The following is an 18,571-nucleotide window of genomic DNA, read 5'->3' as shown; positions in this document are numbered from 1 at the left end:
AAGTCCTTGATCAGAGTAAACATCACTGAGCAACAGCTAAAAACATCGGTGTTATCAGCTCTGTTCCCAGGCTGAAAGTCAAAAACACATCACTGCACCAGCTACTAAGAAGGAGAAAAATGACTGCTACTGCTGAACCCAGGACAGCAAGAAACCAAGTTTGTGATTTCATTTGTTATTTGTGCTTCAAACTACAAACTTGACTCACATTTGAGTAGATCTGGTTCCAAGCATTTTATTTTATTTTTTTTCCATGCAAAAATGTATTAAGTAGCTTAGTTTTTATTTTTTTCCCACAGTTCTCTGCATGGATGACAACTTGTGTTTGCATCCTAACAAAAATATTTGATGCTCTGTCAAAGCAAATCAATCTTCCCTCTTTCTCCTTAGATACTAATGATGCCATCAATAAAAGATCTCATCATAAACAAGTGCTCTGCACAAAATGGTGTGCATAATTGTATGACCCCTGAGGATGCAGGGCATGTCATTTTGCATTTATTTAATCTCTGGGAGCCCTGTACTAACCTTTGAGTCTTTGGAGTCTCAAGCAAAACAAGATAATAGCGTCCCATACAGAGTCAGAAACAGAAGAGCTTGCACCTGCAAGGTCCCCTTCTTCCCACTGGTGTTCAATGGTGCTGCTTGTTTCAGTGGCTCCTCTCCACAGCACTGGACCTGAGGTAGGGATTCCATTTTTGGGAAGCGAGTCAAGGAACAGCCTTGTACTGCTGACAGCTCCAGAGCTGAGTTCTCCCTTCATGCTCCCAAGACTGACAGAATCTGTCCTATAGACACCACTTGGTATCAGGGTTTGCATTTCATAAATCACTTAAACCCCACCAGATTGTTGCAAAAGCAAATTTCAAAGTGGATCGCAGGGAAGAGAAGAGTTTGGTTTTAGAATCACAGAATCCCAGGTGTTAGTTGGAAGGGACCTTAAAGCTCATCCAGTTCCAACCCCCTGCCATGGGCAAGGACACCTTCCACTAGACCAGGTTGCTCCAAGCCCTGTCCAACCTGGCCTTGAACACTGCCAGGGATGGGGCAGTCACAGCTTCTCTGGGCAACCTGTGGCAGCGCCTCACCACCCTCACAGGGAAGAACTTCTGCCTTTTATCTAATCTGAGCTTTGTCTGTGTAAGTTTAAACCCATTGCCCTTGTGTGGATCCTTGTATAGTTAAGGAATGCCAAAGTGCTTTCACATACATTGATTCATGGCATGTGCAGTGACTGAGAAGGTAAAGCAGAACAATCAGCAGATCTGCAGCAGTGGTCAAGAACTTGCTTTTGAAATGGCTACATGCTGAAGTGTTAGCAACATACGTTCCAAAGAGGCAAAAATCAAAGTAGAAATATGAACAGAAAAAACATGTCCATAAAAGCAAAAAGAAGAAATGTTTGGACAAGAAAGAAACCCCTCCAAACCTCAACGATTTGTTTGTTGGTTGGTTTGTGTTTTTGTTTCTCATTTTGGCCTAGACAAATTCATTCTTTGGTTTCTAAGTTTTCCTGTAAAAGGTGAAACTGTATAGATTTGACAGCATGTTCTATGATAAATGTCAGTTAGTCAAAACCCCTCTTTCCACTCAAAATCAGTTCTAACCACTCTTTGTGTAATACTAGGAAATTCAAAGGGAGATTTGATCTCCTGGTGGAGATTTGCATTCCAGATGGAGCAGTATGAAAATACTAAAGATAATGAGTGGAAAGAATCACTTTTCTGATAAACCAAAAGGGAAGAATACCTCAAAGATATTCAGGGTCTCAAAAGTAAGAGACTAGGTGGAAGGTAGAGCCTCTGAAGGGCTCAAAGGCTGTGGGCAGACTGGTGAGTTAAGGATATGATACTAGAGTACAGTTTATTCATACTAGTGAGTTAACTAGGATACTTGGTGCTGAAAGACTAAAAGGAGAACATGAGCAGTTTTCACATCAAAAAAAGGCAAGGGTGAAATCAATATTTGAGGCATATTGTTTAACACCATCCTTAAATTCACGTTTTCTGCAAACAAAAGCAAGAAAACAAAAGTATTTTACTGAGAAAGGACAGGAATCACACTTGAAAATGCAAAAGGTATTGAACATTGAATGTACTGATGAGAGCATAACCAGAGCATTTTTCAGCAATTAATTTCACATGAGAGACCGGTGTATGAGAAATCTATCTGATGTGTATCCCCAGAGGAGAGGAACAGAATGATTCCTCATGGCTTTTAATTCCTATAGAAATCCACGGTACAACTATGGGGCTTTTAAGTGTGCCTTTAAAAAGCAACATCCCATCATTTCCAGGAGGTTAGTAGGAAGTGGGGTAAAGTGAGGTTCGGAATTGTGGTCCACCATTCCAACCCTGGCACAGCACACAGAAGGGAGATGGACCAGACCACAGGCATTCCCACTCCCAGCTATGATCACTGGTATCAGCTGCTCTTGACCAAACCCATTCAGATTGATGAGAGCTTCCTATATCATGAGCTCTGGTTTTGGGGCTCTAGCTCACAGAGCCCAGCTGGCACGGGTTTAGTTGCACCAGCATTTGCAAACACTTCAATTCTGCAGTGAAACATCACAACGCTTTTAAATAGAACAGAAAGAAATCCAAGATGCAGCAGCTGAAAACTGGTGTTTTGCAGGCTTGCACATCCCTTCTCCTGGGTATAGAATTTAAGAAGCAAAACAGTTCAGGGTCAAATGTTTCAGTCTGACCTTTATATCAGTGCCCCTTTTGAACACTTTTCCTTCTGCCTGCTACAAAGGTTAAGAGTAGGAAATGCCCATTATTGTCTGACTTTGTGTCCCAGGGACATTTTAAGGCCCAAATGTGTACTTATTTTTAGTCCAGGCTATTATTTTGAAGCGAGGCTCAAGTGAAAAGAATCAGCAACCTTCACAAAGAGAATGTAAAATGTAAAACGGGGTCCGGCATTATCTTCCCTTTCAGCTTGACAGGAATATTTGTCTTGATACTAAGAGTTAGTCCTATGCTTCCTCCAGGAATGTTGAATAACTTCCGCCCACGTTACACAAGCGCCTGTTCCTATATCACTTTCCTGTGTGGCCACTTGGCTGCAATGCATACAAAAGCTTTGTAATCCTCAGTTCTATTATTATTTCCTAAGGATGCATCCTGCTGGAAAAAACAGCAAAGGAAGGGAAACAGTTTCTAACATTATTTCCTAATTAAACTGTTTGCATCATCCAAAGTCTATGATGAGTTCCTTCCTTTTCTCTCCTTCCCTTCTTGTTTACTAAAAGCAGGAGATACAAAAAGACAGCAGGAGAGATGCACAGCAAATCAGATCCTAATCTCTAGCACAAAAGGTAATGGAGCTTTTCCAGGTTTTCACCAGCATCCTGAAGATCAAATTCTCTGTCAACTCGCTAGTGTAACCTTGCTGAGAACAATCTCCTGTGCAGACATGTAAGCTTCACTAAAACTGCTGGAGTTTTATAACTGGAGATATGGGAAACCCATTCATAGTGCTTGGGACAGTTTGGAACAAGGCTTGGTTCTGGATCCAAGCTTTCCCTATATTCAAAATTGTTTGTCTGTGTTCCTGTCTGGTGTTTACAGAGATGGGACTGAGCCATAAGGCTCACATCCAGATCAGAACTGTGAGCTGAGCTTCTTCCCCAAAGTTTGGGTATGTTTGATCCAATGCCTAGATTTGGGCCTACCTCCAATAAATAGGCAGCCTTGATGAGCTACGGTCTCTCGTGGCTTTATAATCTATGCATCTGAGAATATGGGATTTCATAACTGCCAAACACTCAACAAATATTAACTGCTGAATACTGACATGAGCTCAGAAGGGTCAGGCTGAAATGTAAGGACTATCACTCCCCACCTCCAAACCAGCAATACCGAGGCAGAGACATGAAACAAGCCCCTGAGGCTGCAGAGCAGCTCAGCAGCACCAGGAGGAGCCTGGGACACCTGGCTTCACATCCCACGCTCTGATCTTCAGGCTAGGCTGCCTTTTCCAAAGAGAAACCTAATGCAAAAGCAAAGAACTGTGCAAAATAAAACCCTTCCAGAAGACTCTAGGTAAGTTAAAACTGGAACAAACCAACTACTTCCAGAGGCACTTCTCCAAAAACTCAAGCTTTTGACCCAGCCTACTTCCAGAAATCAGGCCTTGCTTATAAGTTATGTTGATGTATATTTTATTTATCAACATTGTTTATTCAGTGAATGTGTTAAGGTAAAGCTAGAGAGAATTATTCCAAATGAATACAAAAAATAACTTTGGGAAACAGAGGGTAGGAAGATTGCTTCCATAGGCCCCAAGAGGAACTCTGGTAATAACATACCAGGATGCAACAGGGACATCCTCCATACAGCCAGCTTGGGTACCAAAAGCTGTCCAGAGCTAACATTCCTCTCTGTAAACATGAGATCACTAATGCAAGTAGTATTTCAAACCAGAAACATGCTACAGGCTCCCACAGACCAGCAAATGATGCAAGGAATTGGCTACCACACTTGGAACCAGAGTAAACACAGATACAGGACATGGGTCAGATGGAGGTGTTCAAGCCTTGCCAGCTTGGAGGACTTTCAGCCATTGGTACTCCAGCTGTCAAGTGACCTCTATAGGGACCTCCATCTCCTGTGAGCCACAATAGTCCTCTTGGCTTTGGCAGAGTTGACCCAATTCACGTTCACCCAATTCAGGCTTTTGTCTTTGCAAGCACCATTCATAACCCACAACGAAGAGGCCTGAAGAATGGGGTCAGAGCACTGAGCAGGTCTCTATGGAGAGAGAGGCTATATATAATTTATGCTATGTTTGTTCATGTCTGAGTCTGAAATACTCCGACCTTACTCCTGCAGCTAGCCAGACTTTCAGCTGCCTATTTTCCTTCTCTCGTGTGTACCTGCTGACTTAGAATTCTTTACAATGATGAAATGAAGATCTCTTTTGGACAAAGTTACTGTTCTATGAAGCAAAAATAGTTCATTCTTGTACGTTTACATTAATTTCTCACTCTTTCAGCAGGGTCAAAAGCCACATATTGTGCAATGCCAGGCTTATTAAGCTATGCTTCAGACGCCTATCAATGTGTAGGTTGGGTCAGATCCTGGAAGTTCTGTCGCCTCAGTGTACACAAATTATCTGTGGGCAGAAGCTTTCTGGGATGAAACATGCCATTATGGGAAATCATAAACTGTAAAATTTAATGGGCTGTGATGCAAAGATGAATAATGAAGATCTGATTCCACAATTCTCACAATGTTCACTACAGCATGTTAAAAATGTGTATTTTTCCATGTTTTAAGGATTCCCTGACAGCCCAGCAGTTCACAGTTGTCACTAGGGCTACTCTGCAAAAGCTGTGAACAAGACAGAAGCTGTAGCAAGAATTGCTTTTGTTCTTCAACATAAATGTCAGCTGTTTTTAAACTGACAGCCAGCGCCGGTTGATCAGTAACTGGCACTCTCTTCTCTCTGGAGAAGAGAAGGCTGCGTGGAGACCTCATAGCAGCCTTCCAGTATCTGAAGGGGGGCTATAGGGATGCTGGGGAGGGACTCTTCATTACGGAATGTAGTGACAGGACAAGGGGTAACAGATTAAGACTTAAACAGGGGAAGTTTATATTGGATATAAGGAAGAAGTTCTTTACTGTAAGGGTGGTGAGGCACTGGAATGGGTTGCCCAGGGAAGTTGTGAATGTTCCATGCCTGGCAGTGTTCAATGCCAGGTTGGACAGAGCCTTGGGTGAGATGGTTCAGTGTGGAGGTGTTCCTGCCCATGGCAGGGGGGTTGGAACTAGATGATCTTAAGGTCCTTTCCCACCCTAACTATTCTATGATTTGATGGTATTAAAATCACTGGAAGAGAAACTGCCAATTGCTGTGGGGTTTTGGGGTTACATCTCAAGATAATTGAGGCTGCCAACAATGACTCTGGAAGAGTTCTGGATACCCACATTCATAGATTGGTTTGAGTTGGAAGGGACCTTAAAGCTCATCCAGTTCCAACCTCCTGCCATGGTCAGGCACACCTTCCACTAGACCAGGTTGCTCCAAGCCCCATCCAACACTGCCAGGGATGGGGCAGCCACAGCTTCTCTGGGCAACCTGTGCCAGTGCCTCAGCACCCTCACAGGGAAGAACTTCTGCCTAAGATCTCATCAATCTCCCCTCTGCCAGGTTAAAGCCATTCCCCCTTTTCCTGTTTCTACAGGTCCTTGTCAAATGCTCTGTCCAAGAAAAAAAAATTTCTTTAGCCGCTTTAGACACTGGAAGACCACTATATAGTATCCTCTGAGCCTTCTCCAAGCAGAAGCCTTCTGATAAGCATTCTCCTAGCTGTGTGCTACAGGAGGACACATGCTCTTGAAGACATTGAAAGCCATCCTACAAAACTACTAATATCAGTATATGCATATAGCTAGAGAGAGAGATACATACACACGTATATCCACAATCCCACTGCATGGCTGATATGATAACTTATAAAGGGATAGCCAAAGCTTTCCTTTTTTATTTGGTTGCAGAAGAAAACTATGATGGTAACGCTGTGCATGGGGATCAATTCTCCCCTCTGACAAGTTGAGGTGGTTCTTCAGTTTAAAGAAAGTCAAGTTGCTCTGCTGCATTATATACAAGTGAGAGCCAAATGTTAGCATCTTCCCTGCATTCACCCAAATGAACGTTTCAAAGGGTCACTATAAACCATTCCTTTTGCTTCACTAAATGTTGTTGAAATAAAATGTGCAGAGATTATGCCCACACAGGAAGCTGAAATGCATGTAAAAGAAAGAAATTAGATAAAGAAGTCATTTAAGGAAGATGAGCCCCACCAGTGTGCTAATGGAAAGACATAGATGAGCAAATAGAAATTCATAACCACAAACTCTCTTCCTTTATGAAAAATATACAGTTACTGTTATTCCTGTGGGGAAGGAATAACAGAAGTACAGACAGAAGTACAAGTCTGCTTTCCCTGCCATCTGAGACAGACAGCAAAGGAGGAAAGGGCAGTCCTAGACCACCAGCAATAACTGCTGCAGCTGCAAGAAGTTATAAAATATCTCCCCATCTAATAGTCCCAATCCTAGCAACAATTTTTTTTTTTTTTTTTTCTTTTCTAGTTGCCTTTACCACTTGCTGGTTCTTGGCAAGGTTAGCAGACATTTATAAAAATGAAGAAAAAACCCCAACAACACCACAACAAAAACCAAAAACACACTCATCCCAATGTCTTTAGACTAATTCAGGGACTGATCTAAAGCCTATTGAAGTCAATGGAAAGACTCCCTGGAGGAAGAATGAGAGAGAGAACAAACCACATGTGACAGATGTTAGTCATGTTGCTTAACTCACTACTGGGAATACATAATACAGCAGAAATGGGGGTATGAGAAGTGATCTGCACTAGGAAGCAGCACATTAGCAAAGGTTCTTGATTTAAGCCCAAAGCTAGGTTGCCCAGAGAAGCTGTGGCTTCCCCATCCCTGGCAGTGTTCAAGGCCAGGTTGGACAGGGCTTGGAGCAACCTGGTCTAGTGGAAGGTATCTCTGCCTGTGGGAGAGGGCTGGAACCGGATGAGTTTTAGTGTCTTTCTCAGCCCAAACCAGTCTGTGATTCTAATTAGTATCAGTAAGCTTACCACAGACTTGGTGAAAGCCCAGTGCTGTGGGAGATCTGTGTCATTCAGGTGCAGTCCACCAAGAAGATGTAAACCAGCTACCCTGATGATCCCCAAAGGTTCAGAAATATCTTTGGCAAAGAAACACTTGTTAAGAACAAAATATAATTCACGCAAATCCACTCCACATTTTGTCATGCACACCTTAGGCATCACATGCCAAATAAAGCCAATGCATTAGAGACAAATGCATTTCAGAATAGGTCACTACACTTCCTTAGAATCATAGAATAGTTAGGGTTGGAAAGGACCTTAAGATCATCAAGTTCCAAACCCCCTGCCTTGGGCAGGGACACCTCCACACTAAACTGTGTCACCCAAGGCTCTGTCCAACCTGGCCTTGAACACTGCCAAGGCATGGAGCATTCACAACCTCCCTGGGCAACCCATTCCGGTGCCTCACCACCCTAACAGGAAAGAACTTCTTCCTTATATCCAATCTAAACTCCCCTTGTTTAAGTTTTAACCCATTACCCCTTGTCCTGTCACTACATTCCCTAATGAAGAGTCCCTCCCCAGCATCCCTATAGCCCCCCTTCAGATACTGGAAGGCTGCTATGAGGTCTCCACGCAGCCAGATCCTTGTCAGATCAGTGCTGCAAAACATCACCTTTGAAATATCTGAACATCCAGGTTTCCCAAAGATTAACTAGAACTGAGTTGCCCATTTCACTACTGAAAGAACAGCACCACTGCAATGATCAACTGTCAGTAAATTAGTCCAAGAGCAGAAAACTGATATACTCCCATGAACATTGAAAAAAAATGGGGGAAAGCAAATAGTCTGAGCAATGCTGCTTAAAAATGTACAGAGGTATATCTAGAAAGCTGTCTCAAGTAGCTTCCTCTCAAATGAAATATATTGTGCTGCCATTGAAAAAAATTTAAAATGAGCTGACCTTTACCCAAAATTTAAGAAGAGAAGGAGAACTACATGGGTTAACAGAGAGGAACGTCCCAGAAGGGCCCTGGCTGAGCAAAGCTGGTGTGTAGTGATAACCAGCTACCAGTTGCACCAATGATGACTGAGAAAGTCCATCCTAATCCTTCTGATCACCAAGCAAAGGCCTCACTGTCAAAGGCCTCATAGGCTAACCCTCACCCTTTAGGGTTAGGTTAATCAGCTCAGTCTTTGCCCTGTACTGACATGGTCACCCTGTGTCTGTCTGGCTCCACTGTGTATTAGCTCAGGCATCACTGAACATCATGCCCATCATCAGAATGGTGTCCTTACTGACACTGAAGTGCAGAGCCAGGCATCTGGATCAAAGCCTCAGGTTTCTCTTACCGTCTGTCTCAGCTACTTTATTCTGCTGCATTAAGCAAAAAAAGCATGAGAGGCCAAAGCAGTTTTATAGCTCTTTCAGACACACACTTTATCTGCACTTGAGAGCATATTCAGGTTAGATCCTCTACTCAATGTCCTATGGATCTAATGAACAAGTGTTCTAGTGCATTATCGTCTACTTATGTTAATCCTCTGTGCTAAGGGCTTATTAACTTGGTGTGCAGAGAATTTACTAGCCCAGTTTGAACAAATGCCCCTGGCATCAAGAAGAATGGATATTAGCACAGGTAACCAGCCTGCAGCAATCAGTTTCATGATCATGCCATGACCACAAACAAGGAACCTTCCTCTCCAGCTCGCCCCACCTGCAGCGTTCACTCACCTACTTGGCCCATCATCCTCACCATCTTCACCAGCTACCAGGTGGTCACAGCTTGTGCAGAGACACCTACTCACAGCTTGGCTCAGCACCTCCACACTGGCAGTTACTGGAGTTAACCACTGCAGGCAGGAACTGATTTGTGCCACAGGTTGTCTGCACAAAGGCACAGAATCACTCCCAGTAACTGTGTGGAAATACGTACCCCGTAGCTTTATAAGCAACTTTACATAGGCATGCAGAAGCTGCCTCCATCTACCATCTGGAAATGGTATGTGGTATGCACATCACAGTTTGGAAACCTCTGCTTTATACCAAGAGTCTTACTAAGGGTTTCTCTGGCTGCCATACAGCTGCTGTAAAGGCTCTTCACCCTGCTTTGTACCATGAGATGACGAAGACCCTCCAGAGCAGCTGTGTAACTGTCTGCAAAACCTCCTATCTCATGAATAACAATTTAAACTTTCCTTAAACTCCATTGGCTTGAAGGCTGATCTAGCTGATTTATATCTCAGTAAGAGAAAAGACAGATTCCCAGCCTTTCTGAGGCTCTTCTCGTCTCACTAAAGCAAGGAAAATCATTTCCTCTGAGGCACACTGGAGAAGAAATCCAGCTACAAAGAAGAGCTGAATGTTACTTTAACATAGCTATAAGTCTTTGGTTCTACCCCTATTACTTTAAGACAAAAACATGGGTCATCTTTATGAGCGTGTTACTAGGGTGTCCCTTAATTGTTACCTTCTCACCATAATTCTGTTGCATACAATTTAAAACCAATAAAACAAATACATTTAATTTTGTGATAACAGTCACAAAGCAGTCCATTTATATTGGTTTCTTTGTAGCATGTCCATTTGTTGGCCGCTTGTGACATCAAGCAAATGTGGAGCCTACAATTTATAGCAAATTGATGTTACCTTTTGAGTAACTAGGACATGTAAGAGTTACTTGAGGTCCAGGATTTAAACTGAAAGGAGAGGAACGGGAAACAGTTGTTTCATACAGGAAACTATCTCAAGCAAGCCATGAGGCACAGCAGGTTGCGACTGTTGTCAGGACTTGGGTGCACTGGTAAACACCCAGATGGGCTCGAGGCTGAGTAGCCTCAGCCATCCAACAGCTCTCATGATGGCCTGGAGTAGTCCTTTTGACAAATACTGAATTGCAAAGGAGTGTTTTGAAGGAAAAATACAATAAAAATAACAAATCTGTATTCTTACTTTCAATTTGTATTGAAATATTTCCTCTTATTTAGGATTTATTTACCCCTATAAAGTTATTTCAATGGGGCTTATTTCACATGTGAATATTTCTACTTATTTTAGGGGTGGGGTAAAAAAAAGGATGGATGAAGGGGGAGCATTGGGGCCTCCCAAGGTATGCAAAGTTCTAAAATAAAACACAGGAGACTGACAAACTTCTATCTGAAGAGTGCGTAGGATGGGTTTCTTACTTAAAAGTAACCAGTTTGTACTTTGCTATGCAGGAAATGCATGGGTACTTTCATTCAGTGAGCCTGATCTTGCAGACCTTGCTCATGTGCACCACCCCTGCTGAACAGCTCCAGAAATGAGGCAATTAAACTCCTTGATCCCTCATTTTGACTCTCCACCACTCTTCAGCTTCCCCTACCTGATCATCCTCTAACTTTCTTACTTGGGGTTAAAGAATTGCATGTGAAGGGGAAAAGAAAAGGAGGAGAAAAAAAACTCTTGTCAATCAAAGATGATCCAGTCACTTACTGTTATTCCTCTTGGTGGTAAGGAAAATCATACACAGATGTCTATCAGAAGCAAAGGAAGGAGCCTTACAGTTCATGGATTATGGACCTGCAGCCAGAGAATCTTAGCAGAATGAGAAGAGATATAACTCAGGTGGTATTAAAATGAGCTGGAGATAAGCCTGAGTCACAGAAGCTTTAGAAAACTTTTTCTTTATTTTTAATCATTATATTTAGCAAAGTGTCAGAAAAGAAGCCATGTGGCCTGTGAACGGAAATGCAGGGCTCAAGGCTGTAAATATAAGCACTGCTTTTAAATCTGCATTTATTAATAGACAACGTCTGCTTGTTTATGTGTGTTTCTATCAGCTGGAGGGCTGCAGAGTGTATTTTTAGTGTTAGCAGGTTTTAAACGAGTACTTTGGGACTTTGGTGATTTTGATGAACCTGTTTAGCTCCTTGTTTTTGCTAATATCCATACAAGGGTGGCAGGCACAAATTAAAATGAATTCACATTGGCTAAGGCAATCCTATTTGTATGTCTTACACTTATATTATTTTACATCTCTTTTTGAAGCACATCACCCCAGTTTTCAGCTCAAGTTTTCAATTCTTTGCCCATATTATAAAAGCACGAAGTTACGATCCACTGGAGAAAAGTCTCGCATGGTATGCAGAGTTTTATGTGAAGGCTAAGGAAATCGTTAAAAATATATATAATCTATTCCTTTCAATGGATTTTGCATCCTGATTTTGAAACCTGGCAGAAGACTTTGGGAGTCCTTGATTTTCTGCTTCTTTATTTCCCCTTTGCAGTCTTTGACAGGCCACTTTCATGTCCACTGCAATTAATATGTCTCAGGCAGATGTACAGGGACTGACTGTTTTAAAGGGTTTAGTTCACTAGCAAAAGGGTACTCAATGCTGGATTCAAGTACAGAAAGTGACAGTGCAAATGAAAAGCAAAGAGATGTTAACATTAAGAGTTTGATGTGCCAAAACATTACCTTTTTCAAGTCAACTGGGATTATATCTAGTCCACAGAGTTATAACTTGATGTATTCACTATATACACTTTCATAAAATTTAATGGTGGGTGAAGTGGCATGAATAAAGTATGTAACAGCACAAGAAAAGTCCACCAAACCCAACCACAAGCAAAGGCTTTTTTTTTTTTTTTTTAAAGAAGTTTATGAAAGTTTGGTATTTTTCATTGTATCCTGTTTGTTCTGGGTTCCCTCTAGAAGGAGCAGTGCCAAGATACTATGAGAAAGGCTGTTCTTGTTCTATTTGCAGCCCAGCTAGAAGCAGGAAGTACTATAAATCTCACAAGAAAGTCTGTTCTGCCAGCAGTTAACCCAAGTTGTGTCATAGCTTTCAACACGGATCCAGTCAGGCTGAATCATCCCCTTTATAGAAACCAAGGAGCTTTAGAAGAGTTTGGATTGCGATCAAGAAAGTATCTGAGCACTGATCATAGGTCCCCAAATCAGATTCCTCCAGCAGCGTGCTAAACAGGGACATGGACTAGTGACACGGAAATCCAGTTCCTGAAGGAAGGAGTCAGAGGCAAAACCCTGGGGACCTGGGAGAGAAATGACACAAGTTGAGTACAACTTCATTCAGGTCTGTGTCCTGTTTCCCAGAAAATACATTCAGGATAGAGTTTTGGACAGGTTTTATTTCTTTGCTAGATTAAAAGAAAAACTATCCTGCTGTAGAGATCCATTGTGGAGTTATTATAAATGGCTAACCTGCATTAATGCAAGGTCTGAACCTTGCAGAGTGATATAGATTGTTCCCCACAATATAGCTAGTGTCCCACATGCTGGCCCACCAAGAATTAAAGAGCAATTAGGCCCTTAGTGGTGGAAAAAAGTTGTGTTTCCAGAAACGTCTGCACATTTTGGACAAGCAAGCCTGCTTCTCACAGATCTGGTCTTGTTACACACATCAACTGCGGTCTATTTGCCTTGCTATGTGAATGCATACACTTGGAAGCATATTCTCAGTCAATACAATGAACATTTCCAATATGTTAGCCCAGGAGGAACAATTCAGGTATCTTTTACAGACTTTTGAATTCAGCTTAAATATAAATGCAAGTAAATCAATACAGAAAATCAATGCAGCATTTGGCTGAAAATGAGCATGAGGTCACATTGGCAGAGCCGCAGGGTAGAAATAATTAGCAAATTGTTTCTCTGCCCTTGAAACCATCATCAAAAGCCCTTTAAGGAGAAACTACAATAATATCTGGATGTTTCTCTCCCACCCCCAGAAATAAAAAATGACCACCTCTGCTACCTCTCCCTCCAAACAACAATGAAAAACAGAGAAACAGTCATATGGCAAGTGGGATGTCATCCTAAACTGTAAGACATCCACGTTCAAGGAGCTACTGCTTGACCCTTCCTCCCTCTCTGAAATGTAAACCCCAGCAATATTCTGGAAAGAGGAAACCTTTTCTTTATTCACCTATCAGAAATTACATTCTTATGTTGCAAAATTTCTGCTGAATATAACATTGGAATCGGTACATTCCCACAACTCTACCTAAGCCTACTGAATCACAGGATGTCTACTCAGCTCTGATCACAAGGAATATTGATGTATATAATGTAGAGCCCTCTAAACTACCCAAAGGTAAAACAATTAAACATTTCAGACCACAAAGATTTCCCCACACTCACTGTGACAAACATGTCTGTAGAAAGCTGAGCACCCTACACACACCCAGACCATGTCCACATGATAAACTAAGCAGGACTGGAGCACATGCACAAGCCTTGTCTGTGGTTGTCCACATCAGGGTTGGCCTACTCATAAAATGGGTTTGGCTCTTACTGTTCTCCTGGATTTGCTTAAGCATGATCTGACCAGAAAGCAAATGTCACCAACTGTTTCCATGAGGAAGCATGGCCAAGGAATCTTGGCTTTTTGGAAGGGGAGAAAGTGTGAGCGTGACCATATGGATGAGCCATGCCACGTTCTTTGCTCTCCAGGCTGAAGAATCATCCATGGCTCATTGCCTTCAGCTACAGACATAACCTTGACAGTCTGATTTGAGAAAAAATCTGCATGCTTCACTACCTCTTGGTAAATCTCTCATGTCTTCTCTCAAATGTGTTGGTGGGAATTCTGGGATGATTCTGGAAGACCCCACTTTAAAGTGCACTAGAAGTAGCCCATTTTCTAATGGGAAAAATAAATCACTGTGAGTAAATTTCATTTAGGCAGTGAGACCAGGGGATATTTCTGGAACTTGTTCCTTCAGTTTTGGATGAAGCAGCAATACATTATTTTTCACTAACATTTTATATCCAAGACTGCAAAGGACTTTTAAGCATCGGCTCCAGAGAACACTTCTGTGACATGGTTTGGTCCATGTTGTGATTCCCATTCTAGAGTGGAAAATTGGGCCACAACTGGTGAAATACTTTCCCAATGCTTTTCAACAGTGGCACTGCTGAAAACAGGATGCATGAGTCACAAATCCTAGACTTAACTGTCTATGAAAGTAGAAATTATTTCTAGACTTTTGATATTTCTAGTCTTTTGAAAGTCTATGAAATTAGAAAGTATTTCTAAGTGTCTTTCATACATTACTTAACAGCAATGAAAGGAGATGCTTATTTGAATTCTGCCTGACAGTAGGTTGATGCCACAGAGCAGTGTGTACTTCCTGACGTTACCTGAGCTAGGGGTGGGCTGGGAATGGCACATCCATACCACACACTGCAGAGCTAGCCCTGCTCTGGTGGCAATCCAGCTGCAACAGCACACCTGGGTCATAAACTCTACCTCTCAACACTAGGCAGCAGGGGGCCCAGAAGTTAGATACTTCAGTACACAAGGTCACCAGGCCAAAGTCTTTTTATGGATTTAGCTCTCAAAACAGGATTTAATAGCACACAGTAAATAAGACCTTGGGCCACACATGGAACAATGAAGATAAAACAAACTACTGAATAGTTGCTCATTAAGAGTGTTCTGAACATCCTGTGCACAGAGGTAGAGAGCTCTGCGGAAAAAATACTATGTGAGCAGATAATTAAAAAATGAATCATAATGAATTACACAGGCAACTTCCATTAGGGCATTTCCTAACTTTTCTACTCCTTTCTTTGTGACACCAAAAATGTTCTTTCAATGTCATGTTTGTGCACACACTACTGAGATCTGATCAGTTACATGCTAAAGGCCACAAAAAGTATTTGTGTTGCAAAGTCATGTTAGGTTTCCCTTAGATGTCTTTTCTCTACAGGGCACGTGGTCCTTCACTCATCCACCCCAGATTTGCATGGATGAAGCCTTTAAAAAGAATTGCTTTGATTACTCAAGAGCAAGAAGAGCTTCAAGCCTGTGTCTTTAAGAACTGTCAGAAGGAAAAGCCAGAGCAGCAGAAATACTAGTTGTACAACTCAGCTCTTACAGCTACCTCAGCTTACGACCATACTAGATTCCAGCGCATCCGTGGGAAAGTATTTATTTTACCTGTAGGTATAAATGTAAGCAATAAAAACAGTTCAAACCTTGCCAGAAAGGGTGTGAATTTCTACAAAGAAGGAAAAACTCTGAATTCCAATACCTGAGCAAACAAGTTTAGTGTAAGTGGAAAAAAAAAGTAAATGCAACAGCGTTGCCAAAACAATGAGGTTATGATTTGCCAACAGCTGGATTGCGCTTTCACTTATAAATGCTGCAAAAAGGACTCCTACTTCTGAGTACATTTTCTTTTGAATCCAATCATTTTGTTTGTCAAGTGCAAAGGATGTGTAGAGAGGGGGAAACTAAATAGTAGAGGAAGCTTTGAAAACCAAAACAATCCCCCATGTCTTTTCTCTTGGAAGCCATTTCACCAGCTTGGCAATAAAGAAAAAGCATGTCTTGCAAGCTTGAAAAACACTGAGTCCCTGAAATCAGCTGCAGAAAGAAGGTAGGAAAAGAGAATGAAGCTACCCCCAAAACACACACAGTTGAAACATGCTCTGCTATCTCTGGGTCTAAAAGCTACAGTTTGGTGTCTGAGAGCAGAGACACAAACATTGGAAGTGATGTTTGCCTTGCAGTCAGCTTGTGACAATTGGGGTTGATTGATAGTCTTACTCTGTAGTATCATTCCCAGGTTGTCATGTCGTGTAAAGCTTCACTGGGACCTCACAAAATGAATGAGGAATTTGAGTTCTTTGGCTCATCAGTTGAATTTATATGAATACGTTTTTAACATCATCTCACCAGACAAAGGTTTCCACTGGCAAGCTCTTGTGTTTTCTCAGGCAGCACAAAGCTAGACTTCCTGACAACTCTCATTTCCAGCCCTGAGTGAAACCAGAACATGCAGAAAAAAGCGAATTAGGTGGGAGAACAAAGTTAATCAACTCCAGAAGCCCCTCCAGAAGCCTGTAGGATGGCTTAGGACAGGTGTTGTTTCAACTAAGTATGTTCAACTAAGTTGAGCATAACAGCTCAACAGGGAATTAGAGTAGCTAAAAATGTTACTGATTTTCACCTGCCAAACATTTGGCCTTCAACCTTCTGCTGACCCATTCTTGAAGTTGTCTGTACATCTCTGTACTCACCTCCGCCTCCCTTCAGCTTCTCAGCTGTGCTCCGTTTCTCACATGGAGTTGGCTTCTGCTTCTTGGTCCGTCATAATCTGCTGAAACTCTTCTATCCTGTGACACACTAGTTTGTAGCTACTTCTCAGCTCTGCTCCCAGTGCTTTTTAGACAACACTGGAAATCCTAGAGATAGCGCCTCTCTCCTGCTGAGCCTCTGCATTGTGTATGCAGCTGCTTCTTTCCACTGTCCACAAAGTCAAATGCAAGGTTTCTTTTTTATGCATCAGCCTCTTAAATATGAAGGCAGAAAATAGTGCTGGTTTGGCCCCAGAGGTCTGGCAATGGTGGAACTCATAATGGCAGCAGCAATAATGTCTGACCAAAATGCTCCTTTCGTTATATTTGGCAGAGCTGGCAATATCTGAAAGGTATCACGCAGCAGGCTGTCTCTAAAATTCATCAGATAAGGGAATAAATAGCTGAACCTTAAAAATGAGATGCATTTGTACTTGGCAACACCGGTTTTCTGATTGTTTTCTAATGGCAAAGACTAAACAAGATGGCTGCAGCAGTGCAAAGGAGACAACTGAAGCTGAAGGCCGGGACAAAAACCCTATAGACAACTCCACAATAAAGACAATTTCCATGCAAACTGCAACTGTTGAATTTCAGGCCTTTCAGCTGTCTGGCTGCTTAAAAGCTTTCTATTCAGCAAACAATTTACTTTGTAACAAACTTAGGCCTGGAAAATTTCTGCCCAAAACATGCTTCTTTCACAGAATCAGAAATTAGCTGATGACTTAATAGCAACACTTACTACTAAGCATTATAATAAGGAAGTATTTTATGTACTTGCCTTGCATTCTACCAGTGACAGAGATGTGACACTGTTCTTGTATCACACATATCATGGATCAAACGTTAGCCAGTAAGATTCCCAAACGGTGGTGTTCTCTGGCCTTTGTGAAGGGCTAAAAAGCCCCTGAAGAACTAACAACCAAAATGAGTAGTCAGTATTTGTGATCAAAATAACTACAAGAAATTTAGCTTGGAAACTGAGGCTTGTACATTCAGAGAAAGGCAGTTTAAAAGAGATGTTTAGGGATGAGTAGCAAAGCAATAGATGGGTAATGGCCACTACAGACTGTCTGCAGTTCCTTTCAGCATAGCTGGGACTTTGCTGCCAAAAAAAAATAACAGATGCAAACAAAGGAAAATACAGTCATTTTCACACTAATACTTTGAACAGTGGAGAAAAGACTGATGCTCTCTGAATTTCTCTTTCAAAAGTCCTGTTCCAATCACACTAAAATCCATTGTATTCATTCTCTAGATAGCACCAGCAAGATGATCTAGAAGAAGTCTGGAAGTATCAGCACTAAATTAGGGACCTGGAAGACCGACCAAGTTAGAAAAAAAATCAAGGTCTCAGATACTAAGGATTAAAATATCTTGGCAAACCTTTATCTACAGCAGATAGGTATATAAGCTGCAGAATGGCCATCTGGTTCAGCATCCTGTCTTCAACAATGGCCATAAGCAGAACTCATGTGTAAGTTAAGAACGGGGGCAAACATATATGATACTTGCTTTGAGTACTTTCCCAGCCTGTAATTATTTTAAGCTCAAATATTTCCTGCACTTGGTGTGACCATTTAGTAACCCTCATTAAAGCTGTCCCTTCCCGGTATTTGTCCTGTCTCCCTTCAAAGCCACGCAGACAGTTTTTTGCATCCAAAGCATTTGTTGGAAGGAAGTCTACTTACAGAAGTCTACATTTCATAGAATCATAGCATAGCTAGGATTGGAAAGGACCTTCAGATCATCTAGTTTCAACCCCCTTGTCATCGGCAGGGATGTCTCACTCTAGACCATGTGACCCAAGACTCTGTCTAACCTGGCCTTGAACACCGACAGGGATGGAGCATTTACCTGTGCCATCACCCCATCACCCTC

The sequence above is a fragment of the Pezoporus wallicus genome, unplaced genomic scaffold (assembly GCF_028554395.1).
Source record: "Pezoporus wallicus isolate ANWC-B61680 ecotype Strahan unplaced genomic scaffold, APGP_CSIRO_Pwel_v1 contig_5967, whole genome shotgun sequence".
Classification (NCBI taxonomy): domain Eukaryota; kingdom Metazoa; phylum Chordata; class Aves; order Psittaciformes; family Psittacidae; genus Pezoporus; species Pezoporus wallicus.
The sequence above is the reverse complement of the archived record's forward strand: the minus strand, read 5'-3'. Positions refer to the sequence as shown.